The following is a 14,906-nucleotide window of genomic DNA, read 5'->3' as shown; positions in this document are numbered from 1 at the left end:
TATATTTTGATCATTAATATTTTGATCATTAATAGTTATTGCACAAATTTGGTTACAAAAGTTAATTTTACATTTGATATTGGTTGGGTATTTGGTGTTGGTGGTAGTAAAACACGAATTTCCTTAAGGAAATATTGCGAGGATATGACTTTTGCTATCTATATTTTGAAAAAACTGCCTTGATGTATTTTTTTTGAAATATATATATATATATATATATATATATATATATATATATATATATATATATATATATATATATATATATATATATATATTGAGGTTTTAAACTATCAAAAAATTTATTTGCTATTAAGAACCATTTTATTATGCTATGAATTTCTTTTTGAGCTTTAATATATTAATGTATCAATGTAGTTGTAAAAAATAAATACAATATGTAAATAAGATAAGGTTAGAGAAAACGTACTTGTAATACTTTAAATATTTCAAATTTGTTCCAAAGACAAATCGGTTATTTTTCAAAATTTAAATGATTAAAGTTACTTCTAGTAACCGAGGGACCAATCGTGCTTGATTTTCAAACCACAGGGACCTCAGATGTAATGTTTTTCAAAGTATAACTTTTCAAAAACCACCGTTACTATTTATGAAATTTTGTCGAAATGAAATAAAGAGCGAAATTGAAAGGCTGCCTGAATCGCATCATAACGTCAACAAGACCATAAAAAAGGAGATGCTTTTAACTGACAGGCCACGTGTAAACAAGTAATTGTGTTTGGCTGCTCTCATCATCCTTTACGGCTGTTTGAATGTGTATAAAGTTAGTGTATGCCATTATGATGTCTTAATTCATTACATAAAAAATTACGCTTATAAAGTTATTAAGGAATATCTATTAGAACAGCGGAAGGAATTTGTTGACAAAAAAAGGCCAATGCGGAGTTGGCAAAAGTATAGAGAACAAAAAGAACCACCAATATTACAAAGGAAACTAGATGTGCGTATATAAAGATGAGAACATCATCTGTGAAAACAGGTTTAATTGCAATATTTATATTGAACCTGATGAAAAGCAAAGTGCAAAAGGGGCTTTAAACCAAATTAATGGGGGAAACAAAGAAACAACAGTACCGAACAAGATATGCACCCATTGGCAATTTTTTTTTAATTAAATCAAATTCTCCATTAGTGAAACCAGAGCATTATATCAATTAGGGGTTAACCGAGGGTGTCGGTTAGTTCATTTCTTGAGCATAAACCTAAACCGAAAAATCAGGATAATCGGTATTCGGTTAACTGATTTTTCGGTTCATTTATCCGGTTAACCAATTAACAATTTGCTTCTATAAATAATGAAATTTAGATGAGTTATCAAATATCGGTGAAATATGAAAGATAATATCGACTAATACAAAAATGTATTTTTTAATTAATAGATTGAAGATAGTCAATTATTTAGTTATCTATGTGTAATGGTAATGAAATACAGATGATAGTTTTAATTTATATCAACCATTATATATTTAGGATGATGTTAAATAGATAATCATAATTAACAAAATACTAAGGAAACAATCGTAAGCATCTAAATTCATAATGATCAACGGCCAATGAAATAGAAGTCCACTTGTACATTGTATGCAAACACATCGGATTATACCAAAAATTCACATCTTTACCAAAAACCCACCTCTTTTTTTCGTGTAAAATTTTTTAGGCCGCACTTTTTATCAAAAAAAAAAAACGAATATATCGTTGTTCTCGATTTTTCGTCACCTTTCCATAGAAATCAATATTGATATATAAAAAATGATTTTTTTTCAAAAAAAAAAAAACTCACTTCATTTTGTTAGTTTTTCAATATTTAAATTTACTTCTATAAAAAAAATTATACCAAAAATATTAATTTTTTGTATTTTATTAATAAACATCAAGGGTCGATATGGTAGCTCCGTGTGAGTAATGATCAGTAGAGGGGTAGTTTCGGATGTTCAACATCATGCTCTGAGCCATTAACGATGCCTTTATGTTTTCAATTAGAAGATGGAATACTCTGAGATTCGAATGGTGCGAGAGGAAGATGGGTTATGAGATTCTGAAAGAGCAATGCGGTATCCGAGTATGGTGTTGTAGGTATGAGATCTGTGGTTTGGGTAAAACATCATGAGATTATGTGATAGTGTACCGAGGTACCCGGTTATGATGTCCTTAATTCTAGATTATTTTGAGTTATGAGTTAAGAGATGGCAAGAAGTGTAGTAAGTGTCTATGATTCCAGCGGGAGCTCTTCGGCTGATTGATGTCAAAAGAGATTATTTAAGAATGAGAATTGTAGTGAGAAAAAGAGTTTGGTCATGACGATTGATGTCAAGAGTAGCGCCACTTACTTTTAGATGGTGTGTGCATCTATCTATGATGGTTCGTGGAGCGTGGGTTAACAGATGCAGGGAGTGGGGTCAACTAGAGGATGAGACCGTGGGATGGTAAGAGAAATTACTGTAAGGCTACGGGGAGCCATAGTACTCACTAGTCAGAGAGAGGGTGTTGTGATGCTATGGGGAGCCGTAGTACTCACTAGTCAGCGAGAGGGTGTTGTGATGCTACGGGGAGCCGTAGTATTCACTAGTTAGAGAGAGGGTGTTGTGATGCTACGGGGATCCACGGTACTCACTGGTTAGAGAGAGAGGGTGTTGTGATGCTACAGGGAGCCGTAGTACTCACTAGTCAGTGAGAGGGTGTTGTGATGCTACGGGGAGTCGTAGTACTCACTAGTTAGCGACAGAGTGTTGTGATGCTACGGGGAGTCGTAGTACTCACTAGTCAGCGAGAGGGTGTTGTGATGCTACGGGGAGCCGTATTACTCACTATTCAGAGAGAGGGTGGGGTGATGCTACAGGGAGCCGTAGTACTCACTAGTCAGAGAGAGGGTGTTGTGATGCTACGGGGAGCCATAGTACTTACTAGTCAATGAGAGAGTGTTGTGATGCTACGGGGAGCCGTACTACTCACAAGTCAGCGAACGGGTGTTGTGAGGTTACGAGGAGTCGTGGTATTCTGTAAGTCAGAGTATGACACAGTGGAGTTCTTAGGCTAGGGTAGCCTTACCGTTTGAGTCTTTGGGAGCCTAGTTGCTGAACCAAGAGCGAGACAGGGGTCTCCGTGACAGTTAGGAACTGATATATCCCAAGTTGAGTGGGGATTGTTGTAATCGGAAGGAATCAAAGAGAAGACACGTGCTTAAATTCGCGAATCTTGGGTCATGAGTCGAGTACCCCTGATTGGAATTGAGTGGTTCCAAGCCTGCTGTTGAATCAAACTCTTGAGCTTGAGTCTGTATTCGTTCGTGCGTTGAGTAGGCGAGAAGAGATTTCGGTTTTGTATATGGGTCTCATTTTGAGCGATTTTGATCTTTATCTGATTTATTTGACCAGAGTGGGTCAGTTTCGTGGGTATGAGAATACTCTCAAGGCACATGGAACTAATTAGTAGTAGACAAAAAAGGTCGAGGGTGAGACGAGTTCTGTATTCGCTTGGGGTAAAGTGAGCTTCGTGTTTGGTGTGTAACAATGGGTCGAGATAGTTGTTATGAGAAGGAAATCAGTGAGACGCTTCGGGGCATATGATGTTAGATATCTAACGACACTTCTGAGCAAGATTGATTATTTTCTTGTGTCTGAGGACAGGGTGTTGAGGGCTCGATATTCTGACGAATTCTGACAGCAGTCCAGTGGATGGGTCTCTGGTAGCATGTGACCCTTTCGTCTGTGGAAGAATGTTTGGGATCGTTTGGTATGACTGGCATGGGTGATCGGTAGCCGATTGTTGGGCTTATCTGTGAGAATCAGAGGGGCAGTGAGTTATCGGGGTCTGTTATTCGAGGAGCGAATAACGTGATGATATCTTGAGTAGACGGTCTGGCGGCGGACCACACCACTAGAGTTCCAGATTTGGAAAGTCAGAAGGGGTATATTAGCGTCAGAGGGGTCGGATTTGTTCCGAATTTAAGAGTTCTTATTTAGGTTCAGGTATCCATGGAGTAAAATATCGTTTTGGTGTCAGATTCTTTCAGTGGTGCTTTTCGGGTGCTTGGTTTCTATCTATGTGGTTAAGGAGCGATTTCGAGTGCGAAATCTAATTTAAGTGGGGGAAAATTATAACACCCGGATTTCCATGGATAATATTTTGAGTATTCATTTCGATACATGAGGAGTGACTCGACGAGTTGGTGCCTTAACTCATCGAGTAGGGTCGCATTTTGGTGACGTGTTTAAAGAATGGACTCAACGAGTCGGGTATCTGACTCGCCGAGTCAGCGCTGCTGATGAAACCCTAATTGTCTGGGTTTGTGACCTATTTAAAGGACTTTATGGACTTCAACTGCAGCCACACTTCCCTTAAGAGACCCTAATTAATCTAGAGAGCATAGAGAGATAAGGGAACTAATTTTCATAATTTTTGGTGCATTCTTGCAAGGAAGAAGGAGATTGTTCAAGCTAAACTGCTGGAGGGGCTCAGATCTACTACGATTCCATTCAAAGCTGCTAGTTAGGTATAAATCTCTACCTGTTTTCGTATAGTTAGTAGATATCATGAATTTAGGGTTTCTTTACCCTCTTTTAATTTGAGTTATGATGAAAGTGAAGTCCTCTTGAGGCATAGACATCATATCTGGACCTTGAGAGGTCCAAAGAGTCCCATTATCCCAACTTTATGTAGTCACATAAGAGTATTGAGCCAAAGACACCATTATAAGGGTTATTTCATCAAATAGGGTTAGATGTGTGGTGTATGGACATAAAGATTGAACCCTTACGTGACTTTTGGGTGCTAGAAGGCTAGATCTATAAGTTAGAGAAACAGATCTGACCTCAGAAGGTCAAATGAGTATTGCCATGTAGGAAACTCACCGAGTCCATGAGATGACTCGACGAGTTGGATCAGGTTGCCCCGCCATTTGTGACCAGTGGTAACCCGTCGTGTGAAAGGATAACTCGACGACTCGAGTGGGACCTTAGGAGGATTCAGAGGAAACGCATGGAATCACCGAGTCACTCGAGTGCACTCGACGAGTCTGGTCAAAGTTGGACCGTTGACTGGAGTTGACTTCCATTGACTTTAAGGTTTTGGTTCAAACTGATTCAAGAAAGGCCATGGAGGGGTTGAATGTTCTTCTACCTATTCTTAAGAGATGAGAAGATAAAGAGAGTATTGACTAGATATATTATCATTTTGATAGGAGGAGGCTAGATCGGGGATATCAAGAACAAGAGTATACTAGACATCATACGAGGTGAGTCTTCTCATTATACATTACCTTGAGTGGTAACTATGTGCAGACCGGAGGGTCTTATGTGTGTATGTATGTTTGAGATTTATGTGCATTGTGCTATATATGTAATATGTGTTATATAGACCGGACCAGAGGGTCCAACGATAGAGACCGGATTGGAGGGTCCAATGATATAGATCGGACCGGAGGGTCCAACAATACAGACCGGACCGAAGGGTCCAACGAGCTACGGGACTGGAGGGTCCCGCTAACACACATTGATTGGATTGTCATACCGAGTTATAGCCTCGAGTGGCTTATGTGTTGTATGTGATATTTTGGGTAACTCGCTAAGCATTTATGCTTACCGTGTTATGTGATATATGTTTCAGGTACTAGCGAGGATCGAGGGAAGGCGCCGACATGATTTGTACACATTGGCGGAAGATTATGTTTTTGAGATTCTGGGATATGTTTATTTAGGATGACATTGATAACATGAGATTTGAGAATATTATATGAGTTTTGTTGTGATGGAAAATGAAAAATTGTTTTGAAAAATTACGTCGTTACATTTATAGTTAGTGTTATTGTTAATTTAAGTTTTAAAATTTATTAGCTTAACGCTTTAATTACTATCATTATAATTATTTAAAACATCAAACATTGTTTTTTGATTTTAAACGTAACGCTATAATCATTTATATAATGTTATTTTTAACTATTGTTATTGTAGGCTATTTATTTGAAATATTTTAATGATTATAAAAATATTTCTTCAGAAAATATTTTAGTTAAACTGAGATAACAATTTAGTTTTTGCATTACCATTACAATTTATCACTTTTAACTATTCACAAAATATTCTTTGAGTTTTTTTTAAGTGGAACTAAAGTTTATTTTTAATTTGACTATATAATATGTTATTTAAATTAACAATTTAAGTATTTTATCCAAGCTGTTCAAAAATTGTAGTTTTAAATTGATAATGTATACATACAACAATATATTAAATCTATTAAATTAAGTATAATATGTTAAAAATTAAAGATATAACTTTATAAGTATAAGTAGAAGTAAATATATTATTTTAATATTGAAATTTAGTTTATTTATGATTACACTTTATGTTTGATATTTATTTAACTTTATTAACAACCTTATAATCATTAATAGAAAGACACTACAATTTATCACCTCTTAACTATTTATAAAATATTTTTTGGGTTAATTAAGTTGAACTAAAATATATATTTAAGTTGACCCTATAATATCATATGTAAATTAACAATTGAAGTATTTTATCTAAACTGTTCAAAAATTGTATCTTTAAAATGATAATGATTATATACAACAACATTTTAAAACTAATAAATTAAGTATAATATGTAAAAATTTAAAGACGTAAATTTATAAGTAAAAATAATGATATTATTTTAATATTAAAATTTACTTTATATATAATTACACTTTAGGTTAGATATTTATTTAAACTAATTAACCAACTTATAATCATTATTAGAGAGAAATTGGAGAGTCATTAGATTTCAAATGAATGTGGTGAAAGGAAAAATGTTTTATTTTTGTGTGGAATAAAATTATTTAGTTAACCTTTTTAGTAATCATATGTCATTGAAAATATTTAAAAAATAATTATTATTACATTTAGATATTTAGTTAATATAACATTATAATTAATTTGAACGATAGATAATATAACACTTAGTAAAATAGAATCATTTAATGGTATATGTTTGTATAAAATTATTTATATTTCTCATCTATTTTAATTAACTAATATTATGATTTATTAACTTCAAAAAAATTGATAGAGTTTTAATATCATCATGATATTATTTAAATTATCAATCATTTATGATGTAACAAAATTTAATTTATACATTTATGTTATTTTAAGTATTATTATTTTAAATTAGTTTAAAAACAACTTAATTAAATTTCAGTTATTATAAAAAATAGTTTTTGGAGATCTTTTTGTTAATTTTACTTTAAAATTATGTTGTTTTATGTTTATTGTATTTAATATTTTCCTTTTAACTCTTCTAAAAAGTATACATTGATTTTTTAAAAACTTTATTTGATATTGTACTTTAGGTTTTAAAATTACACTATAACTTTAAGTTTGATATATTAATTTAGGATCTCCATTTAACATTATATTGAAGTTATCGATAATTCAAGAAAACTTTGATTTATCATAATATTTATAATTAATAATATATTTAAGTTGGAAAATATATTATTTGGAAACATGAAATATTGAAAGTTTAAAATTAATGTGGTGAAAGATACTTTCTTTGAAATATAATATGGCGATATTTAATTTCTAAACAATAAGATGGATTTGAAAATACGATGGGCTAAATCCGGAATATAAGGCCAGATCAAATTTAGTGGATGCTGGGCCCAAAATCTTGGTCGTGTGAAAATATTGGTCATGTGAAATATTTGGGCCCAAAATATTGGCCCAAATTATGCTATCTGATTTTTTTTTTAATTATCATTATTTGTTTATTACATTACAATGTATATATCATCACTACGAAAATTATATGTAGCTTTGAACCGTTTTCATGTTTATCTCATATAAATCAATAAATTTTAAGTATAATATATTTTAAAAATTAAATAATTAACACTAAATTTAAAATTATAAATGAGTTTAATGTAACAAAATCAAATTAATGATGACTAATTAGCTGGCAGAGTTGTGTAGCTTTCAAGTCAATAGAGTGTAAGAAATTAATAAAATAAGTACATTTTATTTCGGATTTGAAGAGATCAAATTAAAATTAAAATTAAAAATGAGTTTAATTACTTAAAATGAAATTAAAATAGTTAAGTAGTTGGAAGTTGATTAGTTGTATAGGATTTCAAATCAATAAATAAGTTTAATATACAAAAAATCAAATTAATGATCGTTAATTTGTTGGACACTAAAAAGTTAGTATCTTTCAAATCAATATGTATGTGAAATCAATAGTTCAAGTTTATAATTTATGTGAAAATTGAAAAGGATGCACTTTATTTAAAATTACAAATTACTTTTTTAAAATGAAGTTAGTTATAGATAATTAGTTGAGAATTGATGAGTTGTATATATTTCAAATTAATATGGTATAATCGTTAAAAATACATGTAATATATATATATATATATATATATATATATATATATATATATATATATATATATATATATATATATATATATATAGTAGGTGTGAAACCCATGTATTACATTTGTTTACTTAAAAAAAAAATTAAATATGAAATTTTTACAATTTGAGAAGTTTGAATTTATAAGAAAAATGAGAAAAAAATTTAAATTATTAAAATTAATGAGGATTTAATACATTGAATACATTACATATATATAAATCATTTCTATTAAATATTTTACATATATGTTACCTTATATATTAAATGTGAAATTTTAATTTAATAAAATGAAAAATACAATAAAATGACAAGTGGAAAATAGAAAATTTAAAATTTCTAGAAAATGCCATGTGTCCAAATGAAAGAGAAGAAGACATGTGGCAAAAAACCCTTCATTTATTAAGGAGGATATATATATATATATATATATATATATATATATATATATATATATATATATATATATTGTAACATTCCAATTTTCGAGACGAAAACTTTCATTTTGATATAACGATTTAGAAAAAAAATTATAAGAAAACCTCATCGAGTCACATCACTTCAGAAAAACTACAATAACATGTCTCAAAGCATATCATAAAAATAATAACAATGTCAGAGTACAATCCCAATAATCTCATAATATGGAAAATATGTGTGTGTGATGCGATGTTACTGTGTCGACTCTTTCACCTTCGATGAAGAGGTACCTGAAAACAAAACTGAACACTGTAAGCACGAAGCTTAATGAGTTCCCCCATCATACGAAGCTTAGTGAGTTCCTCCATCATACCACATACCATAAGCATATAATGCCAATTCTTCGGTATCTTTCAACCGGTATCTGACATGCATAACTAGAAGTTGGGCTTCCTTTCATTATCTTTCAACCGGTAACCGAGAGTTGGCCTCCTTTTCAGTATCTTTCAACCGGTAACCGGGAGTTGACCTCCCCTTCGATATCTTTCAACCGGTAATCGGGAGCTGACCTCCCCTTCGGTATCTTTCAACCGGTAACCAGGAACTATTTCACCCCTACCACTACCACGTAATAACATATCATGAACATATAGCTAGGCATACATGGGTGTTGTTTACCCCTTCGGTATCTTTCACCCAGTAACCGGGGACTATTTCACCCCTACTACTACTAACACATATAGCATCCTAGTAGATAAAGCGTAACAAATAGTGGTATACCAAATAATTATCACAAAGACAATCATCTAACTACAACTCCTTATCAGTCGGCCAACATTGTGGCCTTCGACCCACTTCTATTGGAAGGTAACTCACCTCAATGTCGTGCAGTAGCTGAACTGTCCTCGACGATGGGATCAGCTCCTCTCAAACTCCTACACATAACAACCTTCCTTAATTACCATTTCATACTCATAACCCTTTCAAGGGTCAACTCAGGTCAAAGTCAAAGTCAAGGTCAACACCTTGGTCAAAGTCAACACTTGGTTGACTCAACTCGCTAAGTTGATCTACCAATTCGTCGATATCGATAATACACAAAATGTTGGAACTTTGATCCTACTCGTTGAGTCTTTCAAGAACCCGTCGAGTTCTCCTTCATACAGAATCGGGACCTTTTGCTCGTGACTCACCGAGTTCATCCTTGACTCGTCGAGTTCTTCTTCATATCAGTCGGGACATTGCCTTGAACTCGCTGAGTTTATCCTTGAGCTAGTTGAGTTCTTTGACCTTCAAGTCCACATTTACGTCCATCGTGTTGAATCCTCTTCTGGACTGAACCAGATTGTTCAGAAACAGAATAGGTTGGGGATCCATGACACGACTTGCCAACTCATATGAACGACTCGTCGAGTCCCCCAAAGTCCAAGTCTATCCAGTCGATTCGATCGGGCTTAATGCATCCAAAACATAGATCTGACATCCTAAGATCGATATAACATGTAAAGTTACAAAGTTTATGTGCATGCATGGGTTAACTAGTCCATAAAGTCCTAAAAAGTGTCCCATAAGATGCATGGGACTCCCATGGTGATAAAGTTGGCACCTTTATGCCATGGAGTCCCTCTAAGACTTTGGATCCGAAGTCCTAACACCAAAACAAGCTTGCACCCTTTAATGGTTCCATAATGAACTCCAAATGGCCCTAAAATACCCCATGGAGAGATCAAATGAATGATTGAACAAAGTACATACTTTTTACCTCAAATAAGCTGGGAATGTGACAAAATCTCTATATCTACTTGATTCCTCTTGATCTCCCTAACTTCCTCTTTCTTCTCAAGCTTCAAAAACACACAAGATAGCTCAAAAACTCAAGAACACTCACAAACTAATTAGAGTTTCGAGAATAGGGTCTGAGGGTGATGGAGGCTGGAGTGGAGGCCATATAAGTTGTTTAAATAGGGTGAAAACCCTAAGATTTAGGGTTTCATTCAGACGGATCTACTCGTCGATTCGGGGTTTCCAACTCGTCCAGTAGACTTTTCCACCCGCGCCCAAGACTCGCCCCTACTCGATGAGTTTGGGACCTCAACTCGTTTAGTCACTGTATAAAAATGCAACAAATAATATTAAAAATATGTACCGGGAACTGGGCGTTACAACTCTCCCCTGCTTATTTTAGACTTCGTTCTCGAAGTTTGTTGCAACATCTGGAAAAAGCTTGAGGTAGTGCTCTCTCATCTCGTCCTCCGGCTCCCACGTCCATTCTGAGCCCTTGCGGTGTTGCTGTTGCACCTTCACCAGCTCGACCCTCTTGTTCCTCAGATCCTTTAACTTCCTGTCGAGGATAGTTAATGGTTACTGGATGTAGTTCTGGCTGTCATCCACCTGAATATCTTCTAGAGGCACCACTACAGAGTCGCCTACCAGGCACTTCCGCAGCTTGGATACGTGAAAGGTATTGTGCCAAGGGAGGATGGTCAATACTCGTGTGGTAGCTATTATTGTAGGAAAACTCTGCCAAGGGAAGGTAGGTATCCCAGTTACCACCAAAGTCTAAAACGCATGCCCGCAACATATCCTCCAAAGTCTGGATGTTCGCTCGCTCTGACCATCTGTTTGCGGGTGAAAAGCGATGCTGAAGTGCACACGAGTACCCAACTCATCATGGAACTTCTTCTAGAATCTGGAACTGAATCTCACGTCTCTGTCAGAAATCATAGAGACTGGCACTTTGTGTCGTGCTACTACCTCTCAAATGTAGATGTCCGACAGCTTCTCGGCCGAAACGCTCTCCTGGATCGGAATGAAATGGGCGCTCTTGGTCAATCGATCCACGATGACCCAAATCGAATCCACTCCCCGTGCAGTCGTGGGAAGCTTCGTGATGAAATCCATAGTAATATCTTCGCATTTCCACATAGGGATATCCAATTATCCATGTCTTGCTATGAGGCCTTTGGTGCTCGGCCTTGACCTTCCTGCAGGTCAGACATGTCTCCACGTACCAGGCTACATCCCTCTTCATGCATGGTCACAAATAATCAGGGCGAAAATCTCTATACATCTTCGTCGCCCCGGAATGGATTGAAAACCTGGATTTGTGGGCCTCATCCTTCAAAATCTACCATACTCCACCCCAATACAGAAGCCATACCCTCCCATGTAGTGTCAGCAGCCCGCGACTGTCATAGTTAAACGAGGCAACCTGGCCTATGATCCGCTCGCACTTCCGGTGCTCCTCCTTCATACCCTCAACTCGCACCTCTTGGATCCGCTCCAAAAGTGGAGTAACCACCGTCATCCTCAAGTAAATATCTCTAATCGGGGCCGCCTTTCGGCTAAGCGCATCGGCTACAACGTTGTCCTTTCCAGGATGGTAGAGGATCTCATAGTTGTAATCCTTCACCACATCTAGCCGATGAAGCTGCCTCATGTTCAGACTCGGCTGATCCATGAGGTACCTTAAACTCTTGTTGTCCATGTAAATGGTACATCAGAACCCATATGTCACAACTGGAAATTTTGTGTCTTGTAATCTATACATTCAACCTAATGTGAATCAAAAACTTCAATCAAATACAATATACAAGCACTACAAGTAGTCATCAAACAATTGGAGACCCTAGAAGTTCTTGTTAAGTCCATTTTGAACTAGGACTTCCTATTTGGATCCAAATGGACCAATAAGCTTCCAATTGGACTATCATGGGCTTAGGACCCTAATCGGACTCTAATTGGACCCACACTAATTTATTTCAACATTTTAGGTCATATTGGGCCTAGAATGAAATAAATCACAAGCTTTGATCCATAATTTAACCTAACCTAGCTTAATAAAGCATAAAAATCACAATTTTATTTTATAAGGCCAATAAATACCCTAAACTACCTCTAATGTTGGGCTTAGGGGCAAAAAGCCCAATTTTTCCTTCTTCTCTCCCCATTCTCGGCCCAAGCCCAAGGAAAAGGGAGAGTTGACCTTGGGTTGCCACCTCACCTTTACATGTTGGACTTCCATGCATATAACTCATGTTTCCAAGCAAACATCATATCAAGATCACTTCTTTTTCTCTCCTCTCTCCTTGTTTCGGCCGAGAGCAACACCACACACACACAAAACACTCACAAACTCTCTCTAAAATTCACTCAAGGCTTCTTCTTCTTCTTCATCCAAAGACTCGAAATTTAGGTAGCATTCAAGGAAGTTCTTCCACAAAATCATCATCTAAGGTAAGGATTTGCTTGGATCTATGACTTATATTCTTTGTTTATCAAAAACCTCTTCCTAATCCATGCAAAAACCGTGATTTTTCACCTTAGAAAGCTTCATACACTCCAAAACTTCATCAAGGGTGCTAAGGCCAAAAATCACTTCATTTCTTCCATTCTTTCTTCCAAAAACCGAATCAACACCCAAGGTGAGTTTCATATCCCCTTATTTTCGATTTTTATGAGTTTTTATGGGGGAGAATACAAGAAAATGTGAAGATCCATCATTATGTGTATGTTGTGGTTGATTTCTATGTTTACATGTATGTTTTGTATGATTTTATTGATAGATCTAGGGTGATGTGCTAAAAACCGAGACATACATTTTATCATAGCACAAAATAGACTATCACATGCAAAGTATACTAAGAAAATGGCTAAAAAGCTTAACAACACTTAACTTGGGCTAAAAACTCTTTTTTTTTTTACATAAAATGTTGAAAATGCAAAGTTGAAGGGCCTAATATGAAACATTTCGAAATCTGATGGGTGAGATGAACCAAAACAGTTTACATAATGTATTTTTCTAAAAATATGCTATTTAGAGGGTTAAAAACATAAATTCCAAGCTTATTGGGCTAAATATGACATTTTCGGCCCAATAAGGCCCAATATGCGAAATTTCCTAAATTGGAGGGCCAAAACTGCATTTTTCTGTAAAACAGTGGACTATAAGTGTTCCATATGCTTTTCAAAGGTTTAAAATGCCTTCCAAATTTAAAAGGGACCAAAATTGTAAAAATTTTCCAAATTGGGTCAAAAATGTAAAAGTTGCGAAAAATAGGGGCTATCACCGAGAAAACTGAAGTTTCAAGGGCTTAAACTGTTTTCTATGATGATTTTTGCTGGAAAATACTCATTTCAATAATTTTTGGTATAAAAATGTCAAGAAAATTTATTTAAGGACCAAACCGGAAGGTTTTTAAATAAAGGGGTAAAAAGAGTAAATTCTTCAATTAAGGAGGGGCTGAAAACAGAAAATCTTCAAGGCTAGTTAATATATGCAATTTGACCAATTGATGGTAACACGCTTGTCAACGAAATACAATATACTACAATACCAAAAGTCGTTGTCAAACGAATTGGTTCGGTCTCGAACCAATAAAAATCCAAAATCACTAACACGACGAAGTTACGACATTTCGATTTATAACCATAACGATTACGATTACATGCGAGTGTGCACAGACGTCTACGCACCATCTTTGGGCCCCAAAAGTGTAAAATCTTGTCTGTTGAGCCTAGCTAGCCCAACGACCTGATCTTAAGGCCCGAAGGTCTCTCTCTCTTACGAAGTGTTGGGTTTTACCGACCCTACATGACGTAACAGGACTTTCAATGGCAATATGCTGCTGGTCCCCAAGGGTCCTTCAGTGCTGCTAGTAAAGTCTGTAACTCACGATTGCGAGTTGGGCTTCGGGCCCTTCGCAATTGCATTTGGTCTCGGACGACGCGGGGAAACCCTGAAGGTTTCGTACCTTTTTCCTTCCCTCCGGTCGTGGGACTTAACAAGTCCGGGAGGATCGAGTCGCGTGAAGATTTACGAGTGACGCCTATAAGGATCGCTTGTAAGGTTGTTGACTTGTCGTTTTCACTAACGCTTGTCCCAACACTTCACCACCCTCTGTACCCTCGATGCCTCCGGAATACAACGATACAACGATAGGAAAACGTCGGGTTTTCCTAGGATTTCAATAACGATTACAAATTTCCGATCGAACTTCACAACCCTTGCGCTTACATCTATAGAATTCAAACAAGCATACTCATGGATCATCACTTATTATTTTTACACTAAT

The sequence above is a fragment of the Lactuca saligna genome, chromosome 9, assembly GCF_052625555.1.
Source record: "Lactuca saligna cultivar CGN05327 chromosome 9, ASM5262555v1, whole genome shotgun sequence".
NCBI lineage: Eukaryota > Viridiplantae > Streptophyta > Magnoliopsida > Asterales > Asteraceae > Lactuca > Lactuca saligna.
The sequence above is the reverse complement of the archived record's forward strand: the minus strand, read 5'-3'. Positions refer to the sequence as shown.